Source organism: Lycorma delicatula, chromosome 3, assembly GCF_047948215.1.
Source record: "Lycorma delicatula isolate Av1 chromosome 3, ASM4794821v1, whole genome shotgun sequence".
In the NCBI taxonomy this organism is placed as follows: Eukaryota; Metazoa; Arthropoda; class Insecta; order Hemiptera; family Fulgoridae; genus Lycorma; species Lycorma delicatula.
The window spans coordinates 92923054-92941149 of record NC_134457.1 but is presented as its reverse complement, the minus strand read 5'-3'; positions in this window follow the sequence as shown (position 1 = coordinate 92941149).

The following is an 18096-nucleotide window of genomic DNA, read 5'->3' as shown; positions in this document are numbered from 1 at the left end:
TATTCCAAACGGGCCTGCCTACACAATTTTTTCCTTCTACCTGTCCTTCCAATATTAAAGCGACTATTCCGGGATGCCTTAGTATGTGGCCTATAAGTTTGTCTCTTCTTTTAACTATATTTTTCCAAATGCTTCTTTCTTCATCTATTTGCCGCAATACCTCTTCATTTGTCACTTTATCCACCCATCTGATTTTTAACATTCTCCTATAGCACCACATTTCAAAAGCTTCTAATCTTTTCTTCTCAGATACTCCGATTGTCCAAGTTTCACTTCCATATAAAGCGACACTCCAAACATATACTTTCAAAAATCTTTTCCTGACATTTAAATTAATTTTTGATGTAAGCAAATTATATTTCTTACTGAAGGCTCGTTTCGCTTGTGCTATTCGGCATTTTATATCGCTCCTGCTTCGTCCATCTTTAATAATTCTACTTCCCAAATAACAAAATTCTTCTACCTCCACAATCTTTTCTCCTCCTATTTTCACATTCAGTGGTCCATCTGTGTTATTTCTACTATATTTCATTACTTTTGTTTTGTTCTTGTTTATTTTCATGCGATAGTTCTTGCGTTTTTTACTTTATAATTAATTTTGTGATTCAACGCACAGTTCAGAATAACTAACTTTTCAAAATAATATTGCTGCCGAGGAAATCTGCTGGACTGGATTGTTTGCGCAAGGTAAACACAATCTGGGACGTTTTAATCGTGCTGATTTTAATCCGTCATTTTATAAACAATGGCTGAATTTTATCGGCGAAGATGCTGCAGATTTTGAGAGGTCCAGTGATTTTAGAGTAGCTGATGATAACATCAGGTATCATCTCATAGGAGATACTACTACTACTAGCTAGTAGAGTTTTATAGCGTCTGTACGCATGTCAGAATACATATATATACATATACACATACATGAGAAGTCAGGATGAATCTTTACTTGCTAGAAGGTATTAAGATTAGAATGGATAGTACCTTGGGAAACTGAGAAGTATCGTCCCTACAAAAAAGATTGAGGATAATAGTATTAGATTAGAGAAAGAGAGGGAATTTATAAAAGTTCTTCAGTCAACTGTATCAAATGTATAACTCACATTAACGAGATGCATAGGGGCTATTTTTCTGAAGAAGTAACAAAAGAAATCAAACAATATGAATTCAATGAACAATTTAAAATAAAAGTAGTGATCGGAAGGATACCGATGTCTTGAACAAAAATGTTTTTTTCGCCAGAGAATAAGTTTCTAAAAAACTTAAGATATTTAAGAGAACACTTATCGGAAGGTAGAAATTGGATGTTAGGTTGGTTTATAGGGTATTTGGATCAATTTAATTAATGAGGATTTCCATCGAACAGGAATTATTTTGAATGTAGAATTAAATATGTGTATTATAAATAATAGAACTCTCGATATTTCATAAATTACCTCAGCTGAAATTACATCTTAATGCTTTATTTTTTTTATCTTTTGGGAGATAAATTATTTAATTCCAGACTACTTCAGCTATTTATTAATTCAAGACTACTTCAGCTATTTAATGTTATTAGGAGCGTATTCTAGTTCAAAGAAGTAGAAATGAAATCGTTCAGAAATTTCATGTAATTGTAATTTTTTACGTCAGGTGTACAATTAAAATGGAAAACATATTTCTAGGACAAGGTTTAATCGACGAAATTTATAAATGGAAACTTTAAATATTATGATTAACATAGACTTCAAGATCAACTATTCTAATTACTTACTTGTCTTGTAATTTTGTTTATTACTTGAGAAATTTGGACAAACTTTGTAATACTATCCGCTTCTTTGAATAGAAGAGAAGAAAATCTACTTTAAAATCCATCTGATTTGAACCAAACAGAATATTTAAATTACTTACCTTATTCTCGAACAGTCGAGACTGAAATTCTCATATAAGAGTTTGTTATTGATTCTATTGTAACAAACTTTGTCATAGAGTCGTTTGGAGAGTTGCCAACTTTTACGAACACCTCTTTCGGTGCATCAAAGATCAAATTTAGCAGATATAACAAAGAAATTGTAATTATTGAGAGGAAATCGAAAAACGTGCAGACTAAGCAGCCTGAAGAAATGTAGTTACTTAGTGTTCTTAGTATTTTATAGTTTCATTTCAAATTTTGAAGATACTTGTAAATTCAATTTTTGATTATTCATTTTATGAAGTGATCTCAGTTCATGTATTCACGAGGAAGATAAGATGTACTTCTCAAGTGGGATAAACTTACAGATAGATTGTTTACGTTTTAAGAAAAAACTTATTCTAAAGATTATAAGTATGTTCGTTGAGATGGGATGAACCAATTGGTCCATCTTTTAAAATAAGTTTCAAATTCGTAATAATGAATCGTTTGTAATCTAGAAAAGAGATTACTGAGATTTAGGTTAATGACAGTCATTTTTAAGCGGCATAGTTTATGTGAACCGGGTAATTAAGGTAATTAGTAGCATAATTAAATTTCTTACATCATTTCAGAAGTTTGATCTAACCTTAGACAAGAAGAATAAGTTGTTCTGTGTTAGTCTTCTCGAACTTTTGAAACGAATTAACTCGCAAACTTTTTGTACAATAACTAACACTATTCAAATTATTGCTGTTATTACTATTATAACACTTATAATTGTGATTATTTATTGTTTAGTCTGTTATTGTCAACAATTTAAAGATCGTTATTGGTTTTCAGCATAGCGCGTCATTAACACGATTTTATTCATCATCCAGTAGACATCATAATTGTAATTTAATATTTTTTCATTTAAGTTTTATACTTTTCTCGGTGGATATGAAGCTTAATAACTTGTTTCAAATAACAGTACAAAATCTAGAGTATTTTATTCCCAAGTCATTTTCCTGTTAATATATTCAATTTCATTTCATTTATTTTCAAAAAGGTAAAGAAAAAATAATATTTTACCAGTTTTATTGCTTTTTAACAGAAATCAGTTTTATATCCGTGTGAAACGCTTAAAAGATATTTAATATACCTATTGACTGCTTAAAAAAAAATGTATTTGTCGTTTTCTTCACCATACCAGAATTCTTTTACAAGTATCGGTCTTTTTCAATTTTTTTTTTTTTTCAATTAAGAATTACTATTTTAAAAGTGAAAAACTGAAGATATACTCGTATGTAGTAAAATGTGTTTAATTAAAAGTAACATTAGAAAGGAGATGAAATTATATTTGAAATAAAAATCTGATGTGGACACACGACTTCCTTGTACGCCATTTAAGTTACATATACACATTCTTTTTAAATCCACATAAAATTTTAATCATTAATAACTTCTGATATTTTTTCATTTTCTTTTTTTTATTGTTTTTATTAAACTATTACTTATTGTGTTTTTTTATGATAAGAGGTTAATAATTTTTAATAAATCAATATAATTAAATTTTAAAAAAAAGTTAAAAAAAAGAAGAGGAAGTCGAATTCAAACCAATGTGCCTTCCCCTTATAAGACCCAAATATTTTATTAATTAAAATTTTATTCGGCTATAACTCTGGAACCAATGAAAATAAGTAAAAGTTATGATATATCGTTGAAAAGCTCTCAATGAGGGCTTACTACTTCATTTAAGAAAAAGTCCAAAATCCAAATTTTTTTGAATTTTGGAGTTTTTTGGACAATTTTGGTCCAGTCGATTGCAATCAGAAAGGGAGGTACACAACTAGATGTTACAACAGATCTAAATCCGAAATTTCAACTTCTTACGGCTAATCGGTTTTGAGTTATGCGAAATACATATGCACATACGTACATACAGACGTCACGCTGAAACTAATCAAAATGGATTCATGGATGGTCAAAATGGATATTTCCGTTGAAATCCAAAAACCCAATTTTTTCGCCATCACAATACTTCCTTTACTTCGTACAAGGAAGTAATAATTGCAATTTTAGACTTTCATAATTTGCATTGATAAATTAGCTTGTATCATATATGTATGTAGGGATTGTAAGGGATACCACTATTTCTGACAGAGTGGAATTAAGTGGTTTACATGAAAATTACATCAACAATAATTTATTAAGAAAATATTGAATTTAGTAAAAGAAGTTCTGGGAAAAAATAGTAAGAAAGTATTGGAAAATTCCAGTAACGAATTTGAACTGACATTTAAAATCTATACGAATAAAAATAATGTAATAAATGTAACACTGATATTTATATAATTTTTTTTAATTTTGTAGGATTTTCAAACAAATATAAATTATTTTGATAATAATATCTTAGACTCTTTATTAAGTAAATGTATGTGTAAACTGTGTTGTTTCTGAACAGAGAGGTAAATTAAATTAACTTGTTGCTTTACAGTAATTGCCCCAATCTTAGCCGTAAGAAATTGAAATTTTGGATTTAGAACTGTTGTAACATCTAGTTGTGTACCTCTCTTTGTGATTGCAATCCACTGGACCAAAAGTGTTTAAAAACGCCCAAAATTCAAAAATTTGGATTTTGGACTTTTTCTTAAATGCAGTAATAAGCCCTCATTGAGAGCTTTTCAACGATATATCATAAGTGTTAATTATTTTCATTGGTTCCAGAGTTATAGCCAAATAAAATTTTAATTAATGAAATATTTGGATCTTACAGGGGGAAGGCACATCGGTTTGAATTCGAGTTCCTCTTCTTTTTTTTACTTTTTTTTTAATTTAAATATATTGATTTTTATTAACAATTATTAACCTCTGTAAAAAAAAAAAAAATACCATTAATAATAGTTCAATAAAAATAATTAAAAAAAGAAAATGAAAAAATATCAGAAGTTATTAATGAAATAAAATTTTATGAACTTTTCATTTAAAAAAAATGTGTATATGTAATTTAATAGGCGTAGAAGGAAGTTGTAGTGTCCACCCACATCAGATTTTTCTTTTTGCGTTCGGACTTCTGTTCGCAAAAATCAGTGCAATTCTGTTTTCTTTCTTTCTATAATACTTTCATTCTTTCTCTTAACTTTTCTCTTCTTTCTTTGATCTATCCTCCGCGTTTTCTTTTTTTGTTTTTCTGGAAATTTAGATTCATCTCCTAATTTTCTGAAAGATTGTCTGTCTAAAATTATTTCTTTGGACATATTTAATAATTTTATTTACTTCTTTTTCTTTTTTTTTTTTTGAGCCAGCATATTTGGTTTTACTTTTTTTTAAATTTTAATTTATCAATATATAAAATGATGTCTATACAGAATTTTTCTAAAATGGTGGGCTGGCTATACATTTTCGGATTCTACTTGTAAAACTAAACAATAAATAGCCTTGGGAAAAATAGTTATTTCTCCTTCTTCTCCCCGTGTCCGCCATTTGGTTATTTTTATATAATAATTTATATCTCAAGTTTGGATAGAGAAATCACATTAATATTTGGTAAACGTCTTGGTAATAAAGTTTTAAAATTAGCAAAAAATCAGGACTTAAATACCTTTGCAAATTACAAAATGGTTATTTTTCAATCCGTTATATCTGCATAAATATTATTTTTACAAAAACTTATGTTATTTTCTAAAATACTAATTCTTTTATTTTTAACAAAATGGCATTTTGTTTTTTTAACTCGGTTAAAAAATAGTCGAGTTATGAGAAAAGATTTATGTTGTAAATTTGTGTCATAATTATTAGGTTTATTATTGTGAGAAAATTATTTCATAATTAGTTACTAATTTACAATACTAGAATTAACAATAAATAAATACAATTAATAGTTCATTGAATTGAACGTAAAGTGGAGGATATGAAAACAGACACATAATTATATCAATTTTCTGCCATAACTTGGATATTTGTTAAGTGATTTTCAAAAATAAAATTTCATTTTGTTCAAAATAAAAAGCTTAATATTTTAAACATAAATATTGATAAAACTAAAATTTATGGAGATATAACGGATTGAAAAATAAAAATGGCCACCATTTTGTAATCTGTGAAGGTATTTAAGTCCTGATTTTGCTAATTTTAAAATTTTATTACTAAGACGCTTACCAAATATTAATTTGATTCGTTTATCCGAACTTGAGATATAAATTTTTATAAAAAATAACGTAATGGCGGACAGTGAGAGAACGAAGAAGAAATTGCCATTTTTCCTAAAAATATTTTTTGTTTAGTTTTACAAGTAGATAAAAAAGGTCTAATTTTGCTAAACACATTAACAATAACCATATCTATAATCGGAAAAATTTTATTGAAATTCTTGAATTTTCCAATAATATACAAGGTAACTTAGAAAAATACCATATATATCTTAATAATAATGGATTGATAATTAACAAAGATATATTATATAGGGAAGCGTGGGAAGGTGTGTGTGTGTGTGTGTGTGTGTGTGTGTGTGTGTGTGTGTGTGTGTGTGTGTGTGTGTGTGTGTGTGTATTTATATGAAAACATACACGCGCAAAATACCCGGAGAGAGAGAGAAATACTTCTTTCAATACCAGCAGGCCTATTTAGATTCATCATTCGCTGTTAATTAATAGAAAACTGTTTCGCTTCAAAACTGAAAACAAAAAAATATGTTGTGAAAAAAATCACTGATTTGCTAAAGATAAAAGAAATAAAAAACAATAAATATTTTACGCTGTAAATTTCAATCCAACCCATTTACTTTTTTCCATTCGATAAATTCATTAAATCTGGTTTTCAACTAAATGTCATTGTTGAAAACGATGGTATCAATGAAATATCGCAATGTATATATTACTTGAAACGTATACCACTCACACTTTGTGAGATACCAATCATTGTTTCATCAGAATAACAATATCCGTCTCTTGAAATATTATTAAAAAGAAAAAGAAAAAAGGAACCAAGTATATATGCATCTCACGACCGTCTATTTCTTTTTTAAAGAAAATAGACAATAAATTGCAGTGATATTTTATCGGTATTATATATACTATAACTGTACTGTATCAGGAGTAATATAATATCTGCATCATATCAATAGTAATTTATCTGCATTGACATTGAAATAGTTTGTGAATTCTTTTCTTACAATAAATTTTTTTTTCAAAACGTAAACCGATTATATTTTTTACGAATCTCTTTACAGTTTTTCCTCTTCTACTCATTTATTTTATACCACTTTTAAATACAAAATGCATATCTCCAAATCTTTTCGTAATTTTTTTCTTACCTAAGAATAAATTTAATTCATGACTTTTGTTTTGCCAAAAGATTAGTTCGTGATGGATGAATACCACACTACATAATTTTATTTTTAAAGATTTAATTTTTAAAAATAAACCCATATTATTCTGGTCTATCTGTTTTTTTTCTAAATTATATGTTTTTTACATAATTTATTTATTTTTAATTTTTATTTTATTTATTTTTTTATTATTATTCTTCTTTATCCGTTTTACGAACGTTGGTTATCATATTGGCGATCATAATTTTATTCACTGGTGTTCTGAAAAAAGATGTTTTTGACATTCCAAACCATTGTACCATATCTTTTAGCCATGATGTCCTCCTCCTGTCTGGATCACAATATCTTGATATCGTTTCCTGGATAACTATATGTAACAGGAAGTATTTATTTGAATGTTTCATGATGTGCCCAAAATAGGGTAATTCCGAATTTTTACTATCCTCATAGCCTATGATTTTTGTTTCTTTTTCATTCGGCTTACAATCGTTTCATCTCTATGTTCATCCAACATATGTTCATCCAACTCATATTTAGAAGACATCTGTAAGACCGCATCTCGAAGGCTTCAAGCTTTTTAGTAGATGTGTCCACGATTCCACGCTATACCACTGAACATTTCTGTTCACAGGTCTAATGAAACGTCAGATGACAAAAGCACGTTTATAAATCGAAAGAAGGCCGATTCTACATTTATTTCTAGACTGCGATCCCACCGCTCATCAATACACAATTAATACTGTTATTACTCCACAAATACACAAGAGTGCTTTTTCACCCTTTTTAGCATCACAACATGTAAAATGACACCACGTACTTGATACTTACTGAAAACCATGTACTTAGCCTTTCTGGTGTTCAGACGTAAGCCATACTTCTCTCACGTCATAACAACTTGATGTAAGAGTATATTTCCATACTCTCTTGAGTTTCCGCTAACAATAATACAGTATCATCAGCATATAGAAGATTGTTAACTGGAGCATCATCGACCTTTATACATTCCTCTCGATCTGCGATAGCTTTTTTGAATATATATTCAGATTAGATATTAAAAATGAACGGGTACAGAATACAACCCTCTTTCACCCCTCTTCTTATACCCATATCTTCATTTACACCACCAATGACTCAAACGCAAGCCTTTTGATATCAATAGAGCTTCATTTATTATTACATACACATATAAATAAATTTACATATTAGTTTTTCTTATGGATGTATCTTACTATCTTATCTGTAACAACTGATGTTGGCTAAAAGATTAGGAATAAATTAATGAAAACATTTTAGTTCTAAGAGTGATGATACAACCAATCTACATGGTGAACGTAATGAAAATGTTATTCATTGGACTGAATGTGACATGAGTTTCTGGGAACTTAATTTTTGTTGATTTAAAATAAAATATTCGATTCTAGAAAGAAACTACGGGAAACAGTTCCCTTTTCTTTTTCTTTAATAAAACTGTCACGAAACGTTATTATTGTTGAGAATTGTTATATATCTTTGTTGGAAGTGTTTTATTTTTTATGCCAATATACAATTATTTGATTACAATACATAAAATATTTATAGGTATCTGAGTAAATTAATAAATGGTTAAAATAGAATGATACCTATCATCAGTACATCAGTTATTGATAAATGTTCTCCAATAATTTTTATTTTCATATTATAATATTTATAATATTAAAATATTCATGGCCTATCGATCATGAGAAGGAAGAATTTTAATCACGTATAATATTGAAGGTAATTGGAAAATTTCTTTTCTTTTTTTTATATCTGAACTGGAAGTAAAATAAGTCATCCTAAGAATGATTACAACTTGTGCAAAGGACAAATGCCGTTAAAGTCGCCTGTTCTAATTGAAAAAGGAAATAACTGTTCATCCTTTATATTATTAGGTTTAATAACAGATAAAATTAAAAAAAAGATTACTAATTTTGTTTGGTTAATAGAAGTATTTTTATTTTAAAATTTTACTTTATAAATTTCTATAAAAATAAACGCTTTATCATAATTAAATAAGAACTACTTATAGTATTGACGTAAATAAGAAAAATTTACTGCATTTAGTGATGTAAACTGTTACCTCTGAATTAAATAATTTATTTTTATTCATTGTTTTAATTTATTTAATTATAAAAACGAAATATTAACTATTAACACCCTAAATTTATGGTTCTTTTGTATTAATTTGACTAAATTATTCTGTATTCTTCAGTCAATCTTTATTTTTTAAATAAAACTTTTACATTCATAGTAATTTCTGCCACAAATGTTGGCAAAGTATACTAACGGCAGAATGAATGAACATCTCTGCATTTCACCTGGTAGGTTTTGGCTTGAACCCCGGTGAGATTTTACATTTTTCACACACGATGAAATTCATCTTTCATCATTTATTTAACTGCAATATATATACTGAAATATTTACTGCCTTTTAAAATATTAAATTTCTCATTAACAAACGTTTTTCCAAAAGTTAAATTTCTTTGTTGTAATATAAATAAATAAAATTATTACCTTTAGGTTTTTTTGTAAACAATTAGGTTTATTAGCTAGTTTCATCTCATTTCTATTGCTTAAATGAAAAATATACTATAATTAAAACATACAAAATCCATAAACGGTAACCAACTAAGAAACAGGTATGTAAATAATACTGAATAACAAGTTATTAAAAAAATTATTTCATAATTTAATGTATATGATTAAGATAATTCATATTGCCGTGAAGAGCGGAATAGACACACACTCTCTCTCTCTCTCTCTCTCTCTCTCTCTCTCTCTCTCTCTCTGTCTGTGTGTGTGTGTGTGTGTGTGTGTGTGTGTGTGTGTGTGTGTGTGTGTGTGTGTGTGTGTGTGTGTGTGTGTGTGTGTGTGTGTGTGTGTGTGTGTGTGTGTGTGTGTGTGTGTGTGTGTATGTGTCAATACAGCTAACTTGTTACGTTAATTCCGTGCAGTGATATGTTTTATTTTGTTTTATAACCAGTATTTATACAATCGACTCCTTAAATGGAACCATAAGTAAATCGTTTGATAAGAAGCACATGATAAGAAGTTCTTAAGGAACTCCCATAAGTAATTCATAATAATAGTTAACAGTAAGCTGTAATCTTAAAGTTCATTAGAAAAAATATTTCTGTCAACACTTCATAGACCATAAAAACAAAATATTCATAAAAAAAGAAACCAATAAACAAATAAATAGTCAAACAAACAAAAAATAAAGTAAACAAGAATTATATCACTAGATTTGACGTTGTCATTTATCAAACTGTCATTCAGTATTCCCTAAATCAAACACAGGGTTTCAATCTTCGGTCGTCCCTGCTGTTATCAAGCAGATTGATTGCTAAGTGGTTGACGTGATTTTCAAGTGGTATTTAACACTGCGCTGTCTCACAATCTCACGAACCATCAGAAGCTCCAGATATTCATGAATTTCATCATTCCGTGTAAACCACGGTGCCTCTGCAATTCCTCTCGTTACTTTGTTCTGGAAACGATATCTATGATATCTATGTTACTAGTATTATTACTTTCTGTTCCACACAACTCCACTTCAAAAATAAATCAGAACTTCGCAGTCTAGGAAGGCGATGGCTGATTAAAAAAAAAAAGGAAAAAAAATTGTTTTCCTGATATTTCAAACTAAAATACCTACTACACTAGTACAAAAGATTAAAGAGAACGCTGTATTTTATGATAAAAAATGATTGTATTCAAATTACATTAACTTTGCAACCAAGAGACTAAGAGAGACCAATAAAAAAAATAGAAGCTTGAATACTCTACTTTTTCACAGTATACTCAGATTTCAAAAAACATCAAATTAGAAAAATATCAGTGAAAAGTTTTAAAAATTTGAAAGTTTTCTTCGTGAAAATTATGGTCGATTGTTCAGCGATCTCTGATAGCATTCCTATCGTCGTATTTCTCTGAACGTGGATGTAGTGCTGTAGCAACGTTGCTAACCAAAAAGATAAAATCTGCTGCATGTTACCGAACGCGGGTACTTACGGCTGTTTTAAATTCGAGCCTGATATTAACAAACTCGTAAAAGCATACCAGATTCATCCTTCACATTAATGTAGGTATAAGTTTTCAATTGAAAGCTTTGTTTTAATTATTTTATTGTATATTGAATATGCTATCAATATTGTTGTTACATAACTATTTAGATACAATTGTAATTTTTTGAAAGCAATTTTAATAAAAATACTTCCAAATATGATTAAATATGCGTTCTAACAGCTCTCATTTAAAATGTAAGTTTCAACTCAGAAATAGGATATGCCACATTTAAAAACAATAATTACAATTGCTATTTTTAAGAGCGCATCTTAAAAACTGCAGTTCCAATTATTATTTTTAACAGAGAGTAAGTCTAAACATTTTGGGGGTACTAGAAAATTTTTTATTGTCAATGTGAGCGGTGGGCAAAAACGTTGAGAATCATTGGTGTAAAGGGTCCTTGCCACTTAAAATCATTAAAACCTTACCCTTTAAAGCACTTGAAAAACATTTAAAGCATTTCCAATGAAAAGTCACAGCTTCAAAAACTGTAACAATATCATAACGAATCAATAATAATTCAAATTACTTTAAACTCATTCTTCATGCTATCGCCTCGTTTCTCCTTAGGCCATTCTATTTTTCGTTCTCTTTTTCATCTTCCTAAAGACCCAGACGTCAAATTCCAAGGCATCTGAGGTCTCGAAAATGGAATATTCAGGTGCCCCGCGGGAAATCACGGAGGGATCTCCTGAGCACATCGCATTTGAGACTAGATGCACTACCGCTAGAACATGTGAGACAGCCGAAATCCTCGCCCTCGTTCTTATTGGCCTCTGTGCTTTTCAAGGCTCCATTTTTTTTTTTTTTGTACATCTTTTTCTAATAAATTTACTTCTACTTTCTCTGTTCCCTGAATAGAGATTTTTGCGATGTCTACCCTAGCAACAGGCTTCTACGTTTACTCTCTATTATGTCCATTTTCTGTTCACTCTCCTTCGCCTTGAAACTTGTCGAAGGTTCATTCAGTCTTGTCTTCGGCAGAACAAACTCACAGCATACTCGGAAAAGGGCACTCCCCGACCGCACTTTGCCTAGCGTTGGCAAGACAGATCACTGTCTTGCCTCCCGCCACCGCTAAAAGCAGAGAAACCGAGAAACACAACTGCAACCAGTTCGGACAGCTCGAGGTCGTCAATCCCGTACTTTACAAGAGAGCCCTGAGCAAGAGCGTTGTTCCGTTGGCCGACATAAGTGGAAGTACCGAAGTACTATGTTGTTGCCTCCCGCCCCCTGCCATGACGCGTGCGTAGATGTTATTGCACGGACGTGGTCGGATTTGCCCAGGGCATTATTATTGTTATTATTATTATTTTGTTTTTTTAAATTATCAGGGCTAATATTTTTTTCAAATAATTTACTTTTTTTGTTACATTATTGTTATAGTAACTAATATATGTTAATATATTTTTATTATTTGTTAATGCATATAAACATTTAATTAAATAACAGTCTTTTATTTTATTTTTATTTTTTTGTTAATTTTTTATTTTTATTTAAAAGAAAAAAGTAGTAATTAAAGAGGTATTTTTTTTATTCCTAAAGGTTTTGCATACGAAATGTCTTCTTTCCTTCAGTTAGAATTAAATTGGTTCTTTAGTGATGTCAGCCTTCTCATTTCCGGTTGAGACGTTCCATATCACAACCTATAGCTCACGATTCACGTGATAGCCTATTTCCTAAAATAAAAAAAAAACTTATATATATTACAAAAGAAAAAAATTAAATGATAAAATTTCTTTTTCAGTTTATTGTACTGTACTACAAACAAGTTTATCTTTAATCGTAGGATTTAACGAAATTTTACTTCTTTTGTTCACATAAATTATAAAAATTTCTTTTAAAAAAATGTAATTAATTTTTTTTTACAAAAATAGAAACGATTTAAAATCCTTTAGGTTCAAAATATATAATTGCTAACATAGTTGAAATAAACTGCTTTCACTTTAATGATTAAATTTTGCACTTTTTAAATCAATTGAAAAAAATATCTTCTGTTTATTTTTCTTTAATAACTGCAGGCTAACAACCCAGTTACAACCGCTGATTAGAGTTGATGTCGCTACCCCTTTCCCAAATTAATAAAATTTAAAAATTATAAGTTGTAAGACTATACGTGAGTGTAGGTGCGTGTGTGCGTGCGCTTACAAGCGTGTGTATATATCTGTGTGGTTTTGTTTTTAACATATACGCTTATATTTAATATTATGAAGTCTTTGCAACTGATTGCTTAACAATTCTAATTCAATAAAATTTATTATTGGTATTGTGTGACAGGTGACATTCAAAGAATTGTTTTAATTTTAGTTTATTTTTTTATTTTAACAATTTTAACTGATGAAGACGTTAGTTTTAATTATTAAACTAATATTTTAATTCAAAAAATATTTTTTCAGGTAATTATTTTTTTCTAAAAATGTCACACAAAAACAAATATTTTATAAATCCGAATTATGTTGTAGTTGCAGAAAAGTACGGTATTATTTTCGGTGGCATAGTTTCAATGAGGGGTAAAAATTAACTTTCTTTACGTTTTGAGGTATGAGAAGTATGTAAAAACCATTCACATAATGGGGGTTTCCCTATATACATATATATATATATATATATATATAAAAATATATATATATATATTTATTTATGTATAAAATTTTGTGGCTTGAAAATTTCCAAAACTACGACATAAATGTCATTTAAATTTAGATATGTTGTAGTAATGTATCTGAAGTTCTGCATGTAAAAATTTAATGAAGATTGGTTAAGTCGTTCTTGAGTTATGCTCAGTTTAAGGTCAAAAATATTTGAGCGAGGCAGGTTAGAAGCATGGTTTGTTATGATGCTAGAAGTTAGAACGTTGACTTTTCTTTTTTTTTACCTCCGGGTCCGCAGTTAAGCAATTTTTTTCCTCAGAGAATGAGATGAATGCTTTGTAGCGTGTATGAAAAATGACCTGACCGGGATTCGAACCCAGGACCTCCGGGTGAAAGGCCGAGACGCTACCACTTTTCTACTACATTTTTTTATCTGTAATACCTATTATTAGCAATATTTTTATTTTTATTTTGTTGTTATAGTGCGTTTTTGTCATGTAACTATTTTTTATGGATCAAAGGTATTTTTTTGTAAAGTTTTAGATTAGAATGAGTTGATATTTTTTGCAAAAGAAAATAAAATACTGCGCAAGATTCTTTTAGTTAGCTTTTAAATAAATAACTGGATATTAAAATTAATTAAAAATATTTATCAATAATTTTATTTTAAACTCAAACATTAGCTATTGGCGGCCTTTTTTCGTCAAACTATCCAACTATTTCACTGTAGAAATTTCCTCTAGGAAAATACTCTAGGAAAAAATAGAAATATACTCTAGGTTTCAATGATTACACTTTTCTGAAATCCTAAACAGATTCACAAGTCAAAGTTGCAATTTTTTTATGTTCCCTAGTAGTTTTTTACTGGAATCAACGTCGTAGTCGAGAGGATGATCGGCACTATGTGAACACGGTGTTGTTGCCACAAGGGTATATATTTTTTTTACTTTCTCTCTATGCTTTTTATCCAAGTTGTGACTGTTCGGATTGATATTTCAACCAAGAATGTTTCTTTCGTTGTTTTTTCGATTTGTGTGACAATCAGTTTATTCAGCGTGATAGTTCAATCAGTTGTTATTTCTCTGTTTCATTATAGCTTTACTCTTTCGTCTTCGATTACCGGATCCTTCTCGTATTTCGAGTAATACGCTTTTTATAAATGTGATAGTCAGTACTTCATATTTATTTGTTGATGTATAACCGTAGCAACGAGATTATGGCGGGTGGTGTATTCTAGGACTGTGAGCTGCGTGCGTCCTCCTGTGATATGATCGATGGTTTCCTTTCCATCGCTGCATCGTCGGCAGGTATCGATTTGGCTGTTATCTTTAATGATGTACTTGGTGTAATTCTGGTTTTAACAGTGACATCCTGGATGTTGAACATGAAGCCTTCTGTATCAACATATATTTTCCTCTTCGAAGCCACATGTTCTATGCATTCTCATCTACATGCGGCTGTCACAGCCGCATGTTATTATTATTATTATTATTTAATGCGTTTAGTTTCTTTGTATTATTCTAGTCAAAGTTGCTATTTAGTTTTTGCCATTTTTATTAAAGAAAATAACAATAATAATTTCCTATTTTTCTGCGTTTGATTTAGTTTTAAGTATCGTTTTCCAATACTCTATTTCAAGTAGTATAATTCAGTGAAGTTACTTAGCATTTTCTGTCGTTGTATGACTAGAAAAATAAATGGAAAAATCATGTTTATTACTTTTTTTACTCGAGAAAATTATGCATTTAACTGTTAGTACTACTAGAAATGTTTATAATTACATAATTGTTATTTATCGTGCTGCACATGATTTTGACACGTCTTTTTTCTATTCTTTTTTCTTCTTATAAGGTTTAAAATTTTTATAATAATATGATGAAATACTTTTATACTACGTCAACTATAAATATTGTAGCTTTATGTATGCGCTTTGCAAAAAAACGTGTATTAATTTTCAGTATATTTCACTTCAAGTAGTTTACCATGCTTCTTTCAATTAAAAATCAGTCCTAGTTTTAGATCTACGTAGGTCATCTGTACAAACTCTTACAAAAAAAAAATTATTATATATTACACATTATGACATTATCACACACGCTACAAAGCTTCATCTCTTATCTGCGACTGTAATTAAGTAGTTAGTATATGATCGCTTAAAAAAACAAAAATAAATATTATAATATGATATGTTTAAAAAATGTTAATGCTGTACCTGTTATTACAGGAAACATTCACCCATTTTTTTTTAATCAATTTTTAAGTAGGTAGTATTCGAAACAATTCAACATATAAAACTTCTAATATAAATAATCCCCTATTCACAAAACAGCTAGGTCTGAGGACATTCTTCCTTTTAAAACTCATTTAAAAACTGAATAATTTATAAGTGTAATTTTTAAAGAGCTCAGCCTCTATTAAAATTTATTCAACGCTCATTCCTAATTTACAGTTATAATCACGGTATTCGTATATATTTAATTTGAAATGGATGTGTGAGTTTCTATAGAATAGAATACTCGTATTTTAAACTCTGATGTATAGTTAGTAGTAGTTATAAATTAGTTAGTAGTGTGTGTGTGTTAGAAGTTTGTAATGTCTAGTTAGTAGTAGCTATAGTTAGTATTTGATAAAGAAACAACCTGAGACAAGATAAGTTGAGTAGGCAATTTGTAATTATCATATATTTATTATATTATGAGGTATTGTAATCTTGACATAATAAATTAAAGCCTTTCTATTATTTAATATAATATCTCTCTCTCTCTCTCTCTCTCTCTCTCTCTCTCTCTCTCTCTCTCTCTCTCTCTCTCTCTCTCTCTCTCTCTTCTCTCTCTCTCTCTCCCTCTCTTTCGCTCTCTCTCTCTCACTCTCTCTCTCTCTCTCACTCTCTCTCTCTCTCTCTCTCTCTCTCTCTCTCTCTCTCTCTCTCTCTCTCTCTCTCTCTCTCGCTAACCGGCGCGCGCCCACTCACTCATACATACAATACACACAAACACATGTTAATTTTAGCTGAGAATTTTACAAAAAACACAATTAGAATATTACTGATCTGTTGAATTGCCGATCTGTTGAATTGCCGATCTGATCTTGAGCACTAATTATTAACCGCCCACATATCTATTCAGACCTGCAGCATAATACAGTCTTTAGTACTTTCCATGTAATACTGAAAATAGATTATAAATATATGCATTAGTGTATATATTTATTACATGAATCTATGATACAACAAAAACTTAATACATTTTTTCCGTGTTTCCATTATATTATAATAGCACTGACTCGTTTAAATTTTTTTCCGAATCAAGAAATAATTGTATATTCTAAATTTGGAAATTACTTCTTGATTATTTATTTATTTAGTTTTTATTTAGGAAAACTTGTTTTTTTATTATAAATTTCATTATTTTACATTGCAATACATAAAAAAAAAACCATAAAAGTTTCAGTGGTTGTTAACAATAATTTAAAATATTTGCAATAAATTAATGTTTCGAATTTTACAACGATATATCATACGTATAACTCACATCTATTATTTATATATTTGTAATAAAGTAGCTCTAAAATTTATAAACAATACATTTTTATTACCCTTCCTAGTAAATCAAATATATTTTCAATTTGCTTTAATAGATTCTGTTACTGTACAAAAACCTCATCAATACAAAACCTTTGAAAAAATATGAAGAAAGTAGTTTGTTTGAAAAAAAAATGATACTCAGGTTGCATCTCTACAAGACTGTACCTTATAGTCTGTTTAGTAAATAAGTGTTCTCTTTGGTAACCATAGATTAATTTCGAAATCAACTGACATTTTAAGGTCATGTCTTTTCATCTCATTCTATCAATCCTGGTTATCCACTCCTCGCTGCATACTGCTATCATAAATGGCTGAGTGTTTGTTACAATTCCTTTCTAAAGTTTGGTCGCTCCATACAAAAAATAAGATCTTTTATCAAACTATTAAAATTTTGTGAAGTTCAAATCCTCTGTTTTAAATTATTTAGGAAGTAAATGACATGAGCATTTCTAAAATAAAATATCTGTTTTTTAACATAAACTTATATCGATTTTCCGAAAAAGAACTCCGAATATAGTTTTTATTTTGCAGCGTAGTATATTATGCGCAATCTTGAAGCGACAACAATTAAGTATTAGTTTACACATACTCCTATCAGATAGCAGCTGCATTAGACTGTTGCATAGATCAAACTGCTATCAGCCCGGGATTCAGTACCACTGCG